Raw genomic sequence first — 13,045 nt, 5'->3', positions numbered from 1 at the left:
CAGGTTCTATGGTACCCGGGTCTGGATGAGAGTCTCCTCTTCTCCAAACCCGGGTACCATCCGCACATTGAATCGCTTAATATCCGCATGTGCACATGTAGTCATGCGGATATTAAGCGATTCAATGCAAGTCAATGGCGGTAATTACGCTGCGTGTCTGCAAAATTAATGGACGTGCTGCGGATTTTTCAGCAATGATAATCCGCAGCGGAAATTTCCGCAGCATGTGCACAGCACATGCGGATTATCATTGGGGACCATGGGGCACTTATTACCAAGCGTTTTCGCTGCGGAAATTCCGCGGCAAAGACGCTTGAAAAACGCATAGTGGACATGCAGCCTTAAAGTAACTGCAGGTTTTTAAATGCTTTTTTTTAGGCTCCACATAGAAAGCTCTAAAAGGAGGGGAAAAAAAAAAACAAAAAAAACCCCACCAAAACTGCACAGTTCAGTGGTGTCTTTAGACGCACCAAGGGCGTAATTTCATGAAATAACATGCACTTTGCTTGGACAGTTAAACAGCAGAAAATATGCCGCATTTATGCTACATGCGGACATGATCTAAATGCCCAAGCAAAGTTGGTGTGATTTCATGACATTACACCTTTGGTGTGTCTAAAGACGCTGATTAACTGTGCGATTTTTGTGATTTTTTTCCTCTCTATACGCTTCTATGTGGGGCCTGAAAAAAAACACAAGGGAAAAGTAAGCCACTCGCCTTCCTATCCATTGGACCCTTTAAACTTTAAGATTATTCAAACGGAATAGACTTTTATTTTTTTTATTTTACCAGTTTGGCAACAGGAATAGCAATTTTCGGGATCTCTTCCCATGGGTCAATAGGAAGGAGAATCTTAAAATCTCTGAACGAAAAGCCTTTTTTTTCCCCCTGCCGCATCCTCCTACTCTTTCCAGATCTTAGCTCTGATAGGATTATTATAGGATTATGGAAAAGCTGAAGGACCACTGCCCAGAGGTCTCGGCCACAGACCTCTTGACGGGAGCAAGAAAAGGACGAATCCCCCCAGGTCTTACTGAGCCCATCTAGAGCGGGCAAGATCCTCCATGCAACAGTCCTCTGCAGGGACATGAAATGCAAAGTGGGCAGTCCATATAGTTTAGATTTTTTTCTTTCGCTATAGAGATTGTGGTTAAAATTATTAAATATGTAGGAGATACTGTTCATTCACAACCTACAGCCCATGGGTTATAAGCAGACAAACAGACCTTTGCAGCCCTCAACCATAAAGACACAGACAGGCCTGCCTGTATCTGGGGGATAGGCGGACCAGCTAAGCTCCATGTGATCCTCAGACAGTTTAAATGGAAACTTCGGATCCTTCACAGGACAGCTTCTCTGCCAGGAGGAGTAACAAAGCATCAGTCTACTCCGTTCTCCTTTAAAAAGGTTATTCTGAGTCATCTATGGCATTTCCAATATTACACCCGTGGTCGAATATGAACTAACGTTCCTTCTATACATCTGGACACAAGTGGCTGCAATCCAGCAATGCAGAACAGGTATACCTGAGCATGGCACTACCAGTCTATGCTGGCACCCAAAATTGTGGCGGCCACGATATCCAAACATCTCCTGTTTCAACAACTTGTTTACCTTTGACGATAAGAACAGAAAAGGAAGAAAAAAAAAAAAAGGGTCTATAAATGTTGACGTTTTCTATTTCTTGTATATTCACTTCAGCTGAAACCGGCCTTAGTGCTGTCAAAGTGCTTGCCATAAGGAATTAAGATTTTGTTCCGTGGAGGGAAAATACACCAATGCGAGTCTATTCTTTACATTGCTGTGGAATATGTTGGTGCTATATAAAATGTGGAAATTACCTTCTGGAGACGTGAGACTTGTTTTATAACTACGTAACCCATAATGCCAGCGCTGGACAACTTATCCCTCAGTGTAACTAGTCTGACATCTGGTGGTTGAAGAGGAGATTGCAGCTTCACACGCCTAGATTGCCTTCATATGTATTCTGCTAAACTGGATTCATGCAGCAGTCTTAACCCCAGTCACCCCTCTGAGCCAGTTTTCACCTTCCTGATCAAGCCAATTTTTTCAATTCTGACCAGTGGCACTTAGAGGTTATAACTCTGGAACGCTTTAATGTATCTCACGGACTCCAACTGTTTTTTCGTGACTCAATATAATTCATACTAGTGGTAAATTTAGGTCAATATGATTTGCGTTTATTTACGAAAATTTAAAACTTTTTTTTTTGCAGTATTTAAACTGACATTTTAAGCCCTTAAACCAATGTCACAAAATTGACATTTACCACATCTATTGTACATCTGCATAATTTTTTTTTTTTTTTTACTTTTTTTTGTCAAAGTTACACAGGTTAAAAATTTATCAGCAAATTATTATTTTTTTTTTTTTTTCAAAAAATAAAGTTTATTAAGGGGCCACATCCTATATGAATTGACGTTTGGGGGCCTAAGTGATAGAAAATACCCAAAAGTGACAATTTTAAAAACTGCACCCATCAAAGTACTGAAAAACACATTCAAGTTGACTCTTTAGGGGCTTCAAAGAAATTCGAGCAATGTATAAAAAATATACAGGTGCTTCTCAAAAAATTAGAATATCAAAAAGTTAATTTCAGTTCTTCAATACAAAAAGTTAAACTCATTATATAGAGTCATTAGAAACAGAGTGATCTATTTCAAGTGTTTATTTCTGTTAATGTTGATGATTATGGCTTACAGCCAATGAAAACACAAAAGTCATTATCTCAGTAAATTACAATAATTAACAAAAAAACACCTGCAAAGGCTTCTTAAGAGTTTAAAAATGTTCCGTAGTCTGTTTCAATAGGCTCCACAATCATGTGGAAGACTGCTGACTTGACAGATGTCCAGAAGGCAGTCTTTGACACACTCCACAAGGTCCCAGAGTTCCAATTTTCATTTGGAAATCAAGGTCCCAGAGTCAGGAAGAAGAGTGGAGAGGCGCACAATCCAAGCTGCTTGAGGTCTAGTGTGAAGTTTCCACAATATATTTACTTTTTCCCACAAAAAGTTGATTTAGCCCCACATTTTTCATCTTTACAAGGGTAAACAGGAGATAGTGGACCATATATTGTGTTGTGAAGTTTCTACTCAGATACCCCATATGCAGTGGAAAACTACTGTTTGGGTACACGGCAAAGCTCGGAGGGAAGGAGAGCTAACTGAATTCTGGAGTTCAATTTGGTTGAGACAGATTGTGAATGACATGTCAAATTTGAAAAGCCCCTAAACAAGCCAAAACAGCAGAAACCCCCACAAGCGACCCCATTTTAGAATCTACACCTCTCGAGGAATTCATCCAGGGGTGTAGTGAGCATTTTTAACCTTCAGGCAATGCACAGATCTGTGTAACATTAGGCTGAGTAAATGTAAAATTAACATTTTTTCCACTAAAATGTTACTTGGGTCTAAAGTTTCTACATTTTCAAAAAGGGATAATAGGAGAAATTGCATAACAAATTGTACCATTCATTTTCCCCTGAGTACGCCCATACCCCATATATGTGGTTGAAAACTACTTCTGAAGGTACAGTGTAAAGCTCAGAAGGGAAGAAGCGCCATATTATAGTGCCGATATTACTGTTATGGTTTGCGGGCGCCATGACCCATTGAGAAAGCCCCAGAAATGCTAGAACAGCAGAACCCCACCCATAAGTGACCCATTTTAAAATTTACCCTATTTTTCAGACTATAAGATAATAGCGGGCACACAGTGTAGCCACAGAGCTGCTCCCGGGCATGAATATCCACCCATCTCCACTCCCAAGGGCGTGGAGAGGGGTGAATATTCATGCTCCTTAATAGTGGGCACACGCGATCGCCAAGCAGCAGCAGGAGCCGCACTGCGACTACACTGTGTGCCGGCTATTAAGGTGAGTGAAGTCACTGCTCCCCAAGCACACAGTCCTGGCGTGGGGCGCAGTGACTATTTCGGCAGATCATCTCACCTTGTAAGGGCGCATGACAGTAAAGTTATGCTCGGCTCACAAGGCGAGATGAGTGCTGGCAGCAGAGCAGGATGCAGCGCTGGAGCACAGGGAAGAAAGGAGAGTAGACGTGTATTTGTGTGTGCAGCGTGATGAGGATTAGGGGGTGCCATGCATACCACGATGGGGGATCAGGGGTGCCATGATTAACCAGGATGGAGATGGGGACCACATATAATAGAAAGAGGGGGACCATATATACCAGGATGGGGGATATTAACAGAATTGGGGGAAATTACCCCTAACAGTCTCAGCAGCGGACCCCCTCCCCCTTAACAGGGCATCATGACCATATATTTTTTGCTTACTTTTTTTTTTTCTATTTTCCTCTTTTAAAACCTAGGTGTGTCTTATAGTCCGAAAAATAGGTACACCTCAATTAGTTTCTCTAAGGGTGCAGTGATCATATTGACACTACGGGCGTGTCACAGAATTTTACAATTGTATTGGGCAGTGAAGAAAATTGCATTTACAACACAAAAAATTATTTTTAGCCTCAGATTTTACATTTTCAAATGGGGAATTGGGTAAAAATTGCACCAAAATCTGTCTCACTATTTCTGCTGAATGTAGAAATACCGCATATGTGGCCGCTTAGAAACACGGCGAGACTCTGGAGAGACAGCTCGCTATTTGCCCCAAGACCCCAAGTGACCCCATTTTGAAGATTACACCACTCTGGGAATTTACCTACAGGTGTAGATTTTGACTCCATGGGTGCTTTCCAGAAACAAGCAGCAGTGGATGCTGCTGAGAGAAAATTGCAAACCTGACATTCCAGCTCGTGTTTCTGGAGACATGCACCAGTAAAATTAGGTGGCTCTCATCACTGCAGAAATGGCAAACATGTGGCTTAGGCACACTGGGGCTCAGGAGGGAGGGGGCATCTGGATTTGGGAGTATAGAATTTGCTGGATTTCTTTTGGGGGTCAAGGAGCCATAGCGCTTTTCCAGAGCCTTTTTGCTACCAGTAATGTGGAAGCCCCCTATATTTCCACTGACAGATGACAGACATGATTGGGGGCTGTTTTTTTTGTGGATTGAGTGGGAGCATTTTACATAACATTTTAGATCACATTTATCCTGCGCTCTACGCTGAACCCTTATATCGGGGTTTCCACCTAAATCTCCGAGTGACGTGATTCAGATGAAACCGCCGAGAGATCCTTTCACTATAATGAGGCAGCAGAGTTACTCTGGACTCAGTCTGGCCTCTATTCAGCAGTGTCCTTTTCAGAAGTGCACAAAACTGTGGCCAACGGCACTTTTATGCATGCCTAAAAAAAACGGACACCGCCGGATAATAGGCCAGACAGAGTCCTTAGTGCCTCCATCTGCCTCATTACAGGACATCTTCCACCGGGGTTCCTTCTGAATCATGTATTTCAGAGATTTACATGGAAACCCCAGTGTAAACGCTCAGCGCAGGATAAATGTGGAAGCGGCTTATTGGGATCTTTCGGAGGCAGAATGAACAAAACAGCAGGTGAATAATTGGGTTTATTTTTTACGTCATTCCTAAGTGATTAGACAACTTTATTTTTCGGGTCGGTATGACTAAAGTGATATCAGATTTATATTGGGTTGTTATGTTTGGCTGCCTCCTTCACACACTAGAAGATTTTTTTTTTTTTTTTTTACAAAAAAAAGCAAGTTTTGAATTGCCATATTTTGAGAGCTATAATTTTCCATATTTCTGCCGACAGTCATGTAAGGGCTTGATTTTAGCGGGACGAATTGACATTTTTATTTGTACTATTTTCGGGCACATAACGTTTTTTTGATCGCCTTCTATTTCGATTTTTTGGAGGCAGAATGTTTTTTTTTTTTTTTTTTTGTTTTTTTAATGTCATTCCGCATGTGGTAAAAGTAATAAGTTATTCATCGGGTCAGTATGATTACAGCAGTACCACATTTATACAATAAAAACCATTTTATAGAATAAAAATAATTATTTTTGCAACGCTTTATTCGGAGAGCTAGAACTTTTTTATTTCTCCCCTGATGGAGCCGTGTGGTGGCATGTTTTTTTTGCAGGACAAGATAATGTTTTCAATGTTACGACCAACTTTTTGATTGTGTTTTATTCCACTTTTTTTGGCGGTATGATGAAAATAGAATTAGACTTACCGGTAATTCGGTTTCTAATAACCCACCACGACAGCACACAGGAGGATGTAACCCCACCCTAATACTGACAGCAAATACGAAAAGGTTTAAATAGCCCCTCCCACATCCTCCCTCCAGTGTTATTACAAAGGACCACAAGAGTATAGATGCTTCAAATTAATTTTTATTTCTACTGATCAAGCTGTCGTAGAAACAATAAGCGAGAGGGAGGGAATTACCCGTGCTGTCGTGGTGGGTTATTAGAAACAGAGTTACCGGTAAGGCTAGTTCTATTTTCTCTAATAACCCCCACGACAGCACACAGGAGGTATACCAAAGATATACTAGGGAGGGACAATAGCCTGAAGGACCTTCCTTCCGAAGGCTAAATCTCCAACAGACATTAGGTCTAGTCTGTAGTGTTTGGAGAACGTATGAATTGAGGACCATGTGGCAGCTCTGCAAATTTTTTTGATGGATGCGCTGTTTTTTTTTCAGCCCAGGAGACAGATATCGCTTTTGTAGAATGGGCCTTGAGCTTTACTGGAGGAGGTAGATCCTGGATCTGGTAAGCCTCCGTAATCGCCCTCTTAATCCAGTTGGCTATTGTGGATTTTGCCGCTTTCTACCCTCTGTTTGGACCTTGTGTATGGACAAATAGGTTCTTGTCTTTCCTTCCTTCTTCTGTTTCCTGAAGATAGTGCAGTACTATTCTCCGAACGTCCAGAGTGTGGAATTCCATCTCTTTTTTTGTCTTTTGGGTTGTCACAAAAAGATGGAAGGATCATCTCCTGAGATCTGTGGAAATGAGACCTTAGGTAGAAATGAAGGGTCAAGTTGGAAAATTAGACGATCTTCCAGGATTCTCAGGTAGGGTTCGTTGACCGAAAGGGCCGGTAGTTCACACACTCTTCTGGCTGTAGTTATTACCACCAGAGAAGCCGTTTTCCAGGTCAGCCTGTCCAGTCTTATGGTTGATAAGGGCTCAAAGGGTGGAAGGGTTAACCCTTTCAGAACAATGTTAAGGTCCCAGGGGGGAACCAGGTAAAATTGTTTAATTTTTAGCAATTTGCACAGTTCCCTTGTCACTTTGGACATAAAAGGGGTCCCCTGATCCGTCAGGATCTCCTTAGGTAGTCCAAGGCGACAGATCATGGCAAACAGCTCCCGTGCAATCAGTTTTGCCGAGGTGTGGCGTAGTGGTATAGCCTCCGGGTACCGGGTGGCAGTCGACGACCACCAGTATATGTTGGTGGCCACGGGCGGATTTTACAATGGGCCCTACCAAATCCATTGCAATCCATTCACAAAGGTAACTATCACTGCCAGGGGTACCAATGGGCTACGGAAACTTGCGGTGGGTGAGGTCAATTGACATTCGGGGCAGGATTCGCAGTACCTTTTGACCTCCGTGTAAACCCCAGGCCAAAAGAACCACTGTAGCATACGTTCTTGCGTTTTTTTTTTTTCCCCTAAGTGTCCACCCAGCAAGTGTGTGTGTGCGCGCACCAAATCTAGAACCACCCGACGGTACGACTGAGGTACTATCAACTGTTCCACGACCTCGTCCCTGATCTTATCTATCCTATAGAGCAACTCACCGTTTACTACCATGCATGGAAATACAGTATCTGCATTGGGCTGTTGGGCTACGCTGTTTACCTCTACCACCCTTTCCCAAACCTGAGTCAGGGTGGGATCCTGTAGCTGAGCCGTTCCAAAGGTGTCGCGGGATACTTCCAGCTCGGGGATCGATGGGGTCTCCTCAACCTCTCCTGCCAGCACCTCTAAGGGAAACCTATCGGGGTCACACTCTGTCCCTAGGTTGGACACCCCTACTGCAGGTTCGTCGGGTACAGCGTCTGTAATACATTTTACCGGGGGAGAGTGGATTTTGTTTTTCCACAGAGTACAGAACAGGGGCAAGTCTCTTCCCAACACAGTCCCATAGGGAAGAGTTTTTACCACCCCTACCACATGTTTTATATCTCCACATGGCGTGGACAAAACTACCTCCGCAGGGTTGAAATAGGCCTTCTGGGCATCGCCAACCAAAACGGAGCCACCACTTCCGCCTACTGGCCGGCTGGTAGGTTTTCCCGCTCTGCTGTGCGTTCGTAGACAGTCAGGAAGGCTTCCACGTCGTCCTCCGGACCCATCTTCCTCAACGCTGAGCGAACCTTGTCCTGGGCCTCTCAACGTTCCGGAATCGGTGTTGTGACAGTTTCCCGCAGGGCAGCAATCTGTTGCAGCATCAGTTCATTTGTTTTTTACTGCTGCTGGTACAGTAGTTGCTGCTGCAGATTGTGCTGCTGTTGCCGCTCCTGCTGTTGCCGCTCCTGCTGTTGCCGCTCCTGCTGTTGCCGCTGAGACTGCATCAGCTGCTGCTGGGTGAGTACCAGCTGCTTTAACAGCTCCTCCATTTTGTCCATGGGGTGGAACTGAAAGGTGGCAGGCTGAATTGTGGTCATGCAGCTGCCGGTGGGGGTATGCCTCAGTCACAATGCCTGCATTCTCCACCAAGCTGTAAGGCGGCGGTGTTCACACCATGCAGTAACTGAGGCAGTGACGCAAGCAAGTCCAACATAAACAGCTTTTATTCAGCACCTCACGGGTAAACAGAAAGTCCTCCGGTTCGCAGCCGGGTTAACATGAGTCCATAAACAACGGTTGCCGGGGGCAACGGCCACGCCGGGCCGCTCAGAGCCTGACAGGTGCAGAGCCTTCCCAGGCGGTGGTTCAGCCACTCTCAATCCTGCTCAGCTTTCCTGCTATGCTCCTAGCAGGTTCCAACACTGAACACCACTAATCCTTAGTGCAGGGATTTTAAAGCACCTGTGGCAAGAGCCACTGGAAAACCCGGGTTGGAGGGAGGAGGCCATCCCACTGCCTCCTGTGACCTCCTCCAAGAAATGAAGGCCCTGCCAGGTTTTACTTAATCTGCCTTAGCCAGGTAGTCTGACCAGGTCATTGCTCACCTTCATTCCTGCATTGCAGCCGCAGCTGTGTCTGTGACTGCAATGCACTCCAATGGATTTAATAGGTCTCTGTACACATTCTGGGGGATATATAACGTCCCTCGTATATGATCCCGGTCACTGCCTCACAGGACATTGATTTTTGCTTTTATCATGACCTGTTTTTGTTTGGGCAGGAATGACATCTGGCTGTGGGAATCCAATAGTACTCCTAGAAATGTTTGTCATGGAGGGAACCATATCTGATTTTTTCTGGTTCACTAACCAGCCCAGAGACTATAGGATCTGAGTGGTCAACTGTAAATGTTCTCAGAGTACTGCTACTGAGGTCCCGATTAATAACAGGTCGTCGAGGTATGGTACCATTGAAATGTTCTGACCCCTGATATAAGCAATGACTTCTGCCATGACTTTTGTAAATATTCGTGGGGCTGATGAAATTCCAAATGGGAATTGAATTGATAGTGGACTATTTGATCCCCCTGAGCCACTGCAAATCTTAGGAACCTCCTGTGAAGTGGATGTATGGGAATGTGGTAATATGCATCCTGGAGGTAGATTGTGGCCATGACATGGTCGTGTCCTATCAGGGGGACCGTCGACCTGATGGATTCCATCTTGAATCGTTGGTAGTGGACATACTGATTCAGTGGCCTTAGATTGATTATAACTCTGTGTGAGCCATTTGTCTTTTTCATTAGGAAGAGTCTGGAATAATGTCCTGTGGCCATCTCTTGTAGGAACCAGGGATATCACCCCTGAGGACAATAGGTCTGTAAGACCGGATATCAGGGTGGCCTGACTACTCTGAGAGGAGAGCGGTGTTAACCTTATCTCTGGAGGATAGGAGGAGAAATTTATATTTACTCCGAACTCGACAACCCTCAGGACCCATGGGTCTAAGCAGATTTCTTTCCACTGAGGGAGAAAACTCGAGATGCGGCCCCTGACTGTCCTGACATCACGGTCTGTTCTGATGTTGGTTTTGGGAGGGAAAAAGATTTTTGCCTCCTCTACCTTTTGGGTAGCCCCATCGTCCTGTTTGGCCTTTACCCCTATATTGAGAGGTATGCTCTTGGGAGGGACGAAAAGGCCTCTTCCTCACATTCCTAGCTTTGGGGAGGGCCCTCTTCTTGTCGGAGGACTTCTCTAGAAGATCATCTAGGGCTGGCCTGAACAAGTATTTCCCCATTTTTGATGCCATGTCGCCGTTCCAGGATTTCAACCATAGGGCCCTTCTTACAGAGTTTGATAGCCCAGATGCTCTTGCCGCCACTCTCACGGATTCTTCAGAGGAGTCTGCTAAAAACCCCCATAGCCTTCTGTAGAAGCAGTAGGGATGCCAAGATGTCTTCTCTGGGGGTGCCTGAAACTAGGTGTTCCTCCAGTTGATCTAGCCAAAAAGCCATTGATCGAGCTACGCCCGTAGAGACTGCGTTGGTGCTTAATAGTGTTGCCGAGGTCTCCCAGGATTTTCTGAGTAGTCCCTCCATTTTGAGTTCCAAGGGGTCTTTTAATTGAGAGGAATCTTCAAAGGGCAGTGTGGTTTTCTTTGCTACTCGTGCAATTTGGATATCAACTCTTGGGACTTCAGACCAGCATTCTGCCATCTCATTGTCTACAGGAAATCTATCCCTTAACTCTGTAGGGGTATTTAATCTCTTTTCTGGAGATTCCCACTCCTCTAAGACTAAGTCCCTAATACTCTGGTGTATAGGGAACACTAATTTTTTCCTGGAACGTAGCCCCCCAAACATCTGATCCTGTACTGTTTGGGCCACTTTTTCTTCCTCGACCTCCATAGTTATCCTTACTGCCATGAGGAGTTCCTCCAAGCTATCTGATGGAAAGTAATAGCTCTCTCGTTGGGAGTTATCAGGGGTTGGACTTCGTTCACCTTCCTCTGGAAGATCTTCCGAGATATATATCTCCTCTTGAGAGTCTTCCTCCCCTCCCTCTGGCGGGCTAATTTTCCTCTTTTTGGCAGCTGAGGAAGTAGATGTAGAACCCTGACTAGGTGAGGGCATAGGGAGAGTGACCGAGGCTAAGGAGGATTTGATCTCCTGACATACAATCCCCTTTATCTCCTCCATTAAGGAAGGTTGCTCCTGCCTGATAATCTTCTCAGTACAGTCCTTGCATAGGGGCTTTCTATGGGAAGACTATAGTTTTTTTGTACAGATGGGGCATCCACATGACGGTTTAACTTTTTCTCCAGATGCAGGTTCCTTGTCCCCCTACAAGAAAGGGGAGAAGGGGAGGGGAGCTATAATCACTACTTCCTGCATCTGGGAGATGGACTACCAGTGCCATACTTACTGGGATGGGACCGGCACTGGGCTCGATAGATGCAGAGCGAGAAGCTTCAACAGACATGGTTTTGTCCTACCTGTAGATGTCTTCCTGTCCAGGGCTCCTTTTATGGGCGACCAGACCAGCACCTCCCTCTGTTTAGAGGGCTCCTCCCCCAGTGACAAGGTGAAGATTTCTGATCACCGGCGGAATTCCGCTCTTTTTCCCCCATAGCTTTTTGAGGCGGTCCACAGTGGAACGCAAGCTGCCAGAAGTGACGTCGGACGCCGGGCGGTGGATGATGACGTCACTTCAGGCGACACGGCGTGCGCTCCACATCCTGGAGCCAGCAGGGGGGAGGAGGAGGAGGAGATGGACCGGAGAGCTCAGAGAGGCCTCCGGTCGGAAGACCCTGAAGACCTTGCCCGAGAGCGCAGACTGCAGGGGGGGGGGGGGGGTCCCGAATCCAGAGGAGACGGGAGTAGCGCCTTGAGGAGGAGAGGTAAAGAGTGCTCGATCCTCCGCTGCACAGCTAGTAGCTTTCCCCTGGTGCCTGTCGCCGGCCCAGCACACCGGGGATGACGTCTTCATCCCAGATAGGGACAGGAAATAACACTGGAGGGAGGATTCCTGTCCCTATTAGGGTGGGGTTACATCCTCCTGTGTGCTGTCGTGGGGGATTATTAGAGAAAAAGCTGATTTTTGCCACGTTATTTATTTTTTAACGGAGTTCACTGAAGGGATTAAATAGTTGACAGTTTTATAGGTCGGGTCATTCTGGACGTGGCAATTCCAAATATGTGTTTTTTACATAAATATACGGTACATTTAATTTTTTTTTTGGGGCATTAGTAATAATTTATAAAAAAAGCATACAACTATTTGTTTTTACTTAGTCCCTCTATTGGACTTTAACTTATTAATCTGATTTCTGGTATAATGCATTGCAATGCATCATACCTGTCAGTGTTGCGCTGACAGAAGAGGCCTGACCCAGAGGCGGTCATGATGACTTCGGGTTGCCATGGCAACGATTGTGCCCCCACAATGACGCCATGTGGGTGCTGATCTGAAGGGAAAGGGAGCCCCCTCCCTCTCTTCTAAATGCTGCATTCGCTATAGATCAAGGCATTTATTGGATTAAATGGCCCGGGGCGGTGCGGGCACCACTCCACCTGGCAGCGACAGCCTAGGCTCTGCTTTCACTTATGCTGCGCTTCTGGCGGTGATAGTGCGGGTACTGCTCCTGTGCACGCATGATCACCATGACATAAATGTTCGTCATTTTGTGGGAACTCCTTCCCAACCAGGACGTAAACTTACGTCAAATGTCATGAAAAGGTAAAGCGGCGAAGGGGGAGGAAAAAAAAAAAAAAGGGCTTAGGCCACCATATTCCGAAACCCCTAATGTTTAGTTTCCAGATGATGGGGCTGTGTGAGGACTTGTGTTTTGCACCCTGAGACAACGGTTCTAATAGCATTTTAGAGCAGATATGATGTTTTGATCGCCCCCCCCCCCTTCATTTCTCAGTACACCATTTGTTAATGTGCATAATGTCATTCAAAACTAGAAGTTTGCCACAAAACAACAATACAAAAACAAAAAAACAAGACATCACAAGGCTCTATAGATGAAAAAAATCAACAGTTATG

The 13,045-nt window shown here is 45.2% G+C and overlaps 1 protein-coding gene across 1 annotated transcript in view; it reads right to left on the bottom strand.

Annotated features, from left to right (window-relative positions):
- The window catches only part of TMEM192 (transmembrane protein 192), a 94,334-nt gene that overhangs the window by 36,564 nt on the left and 44,725 nt on the right, over positions 1 to 13,045 (bottom strand). The window lies entirely within an intron of this gene.

This window comes from Phyllobates terribilis, unplaced genomic scaffold (assembly GCF_046119375.1).
Source record: "Phyllobates terribilis strain yellow unplaced genomic scaffold, ASM4611937v1 Scaffold_1__5_contigs__length_1240528914, whole genome shotgun sequence".
Lineage (NCBI taxonomy): Eukaryota > Metazoa > Chordata > Amphibia > Anura > Dendrobatidae > Phyllobates > Phyllobates terribilis.
The sequence above is the reverse complement of the archived record's forward strand: the minus strand, read 5'-3'. Positions and strand labels throughout refer to the sequence as shown.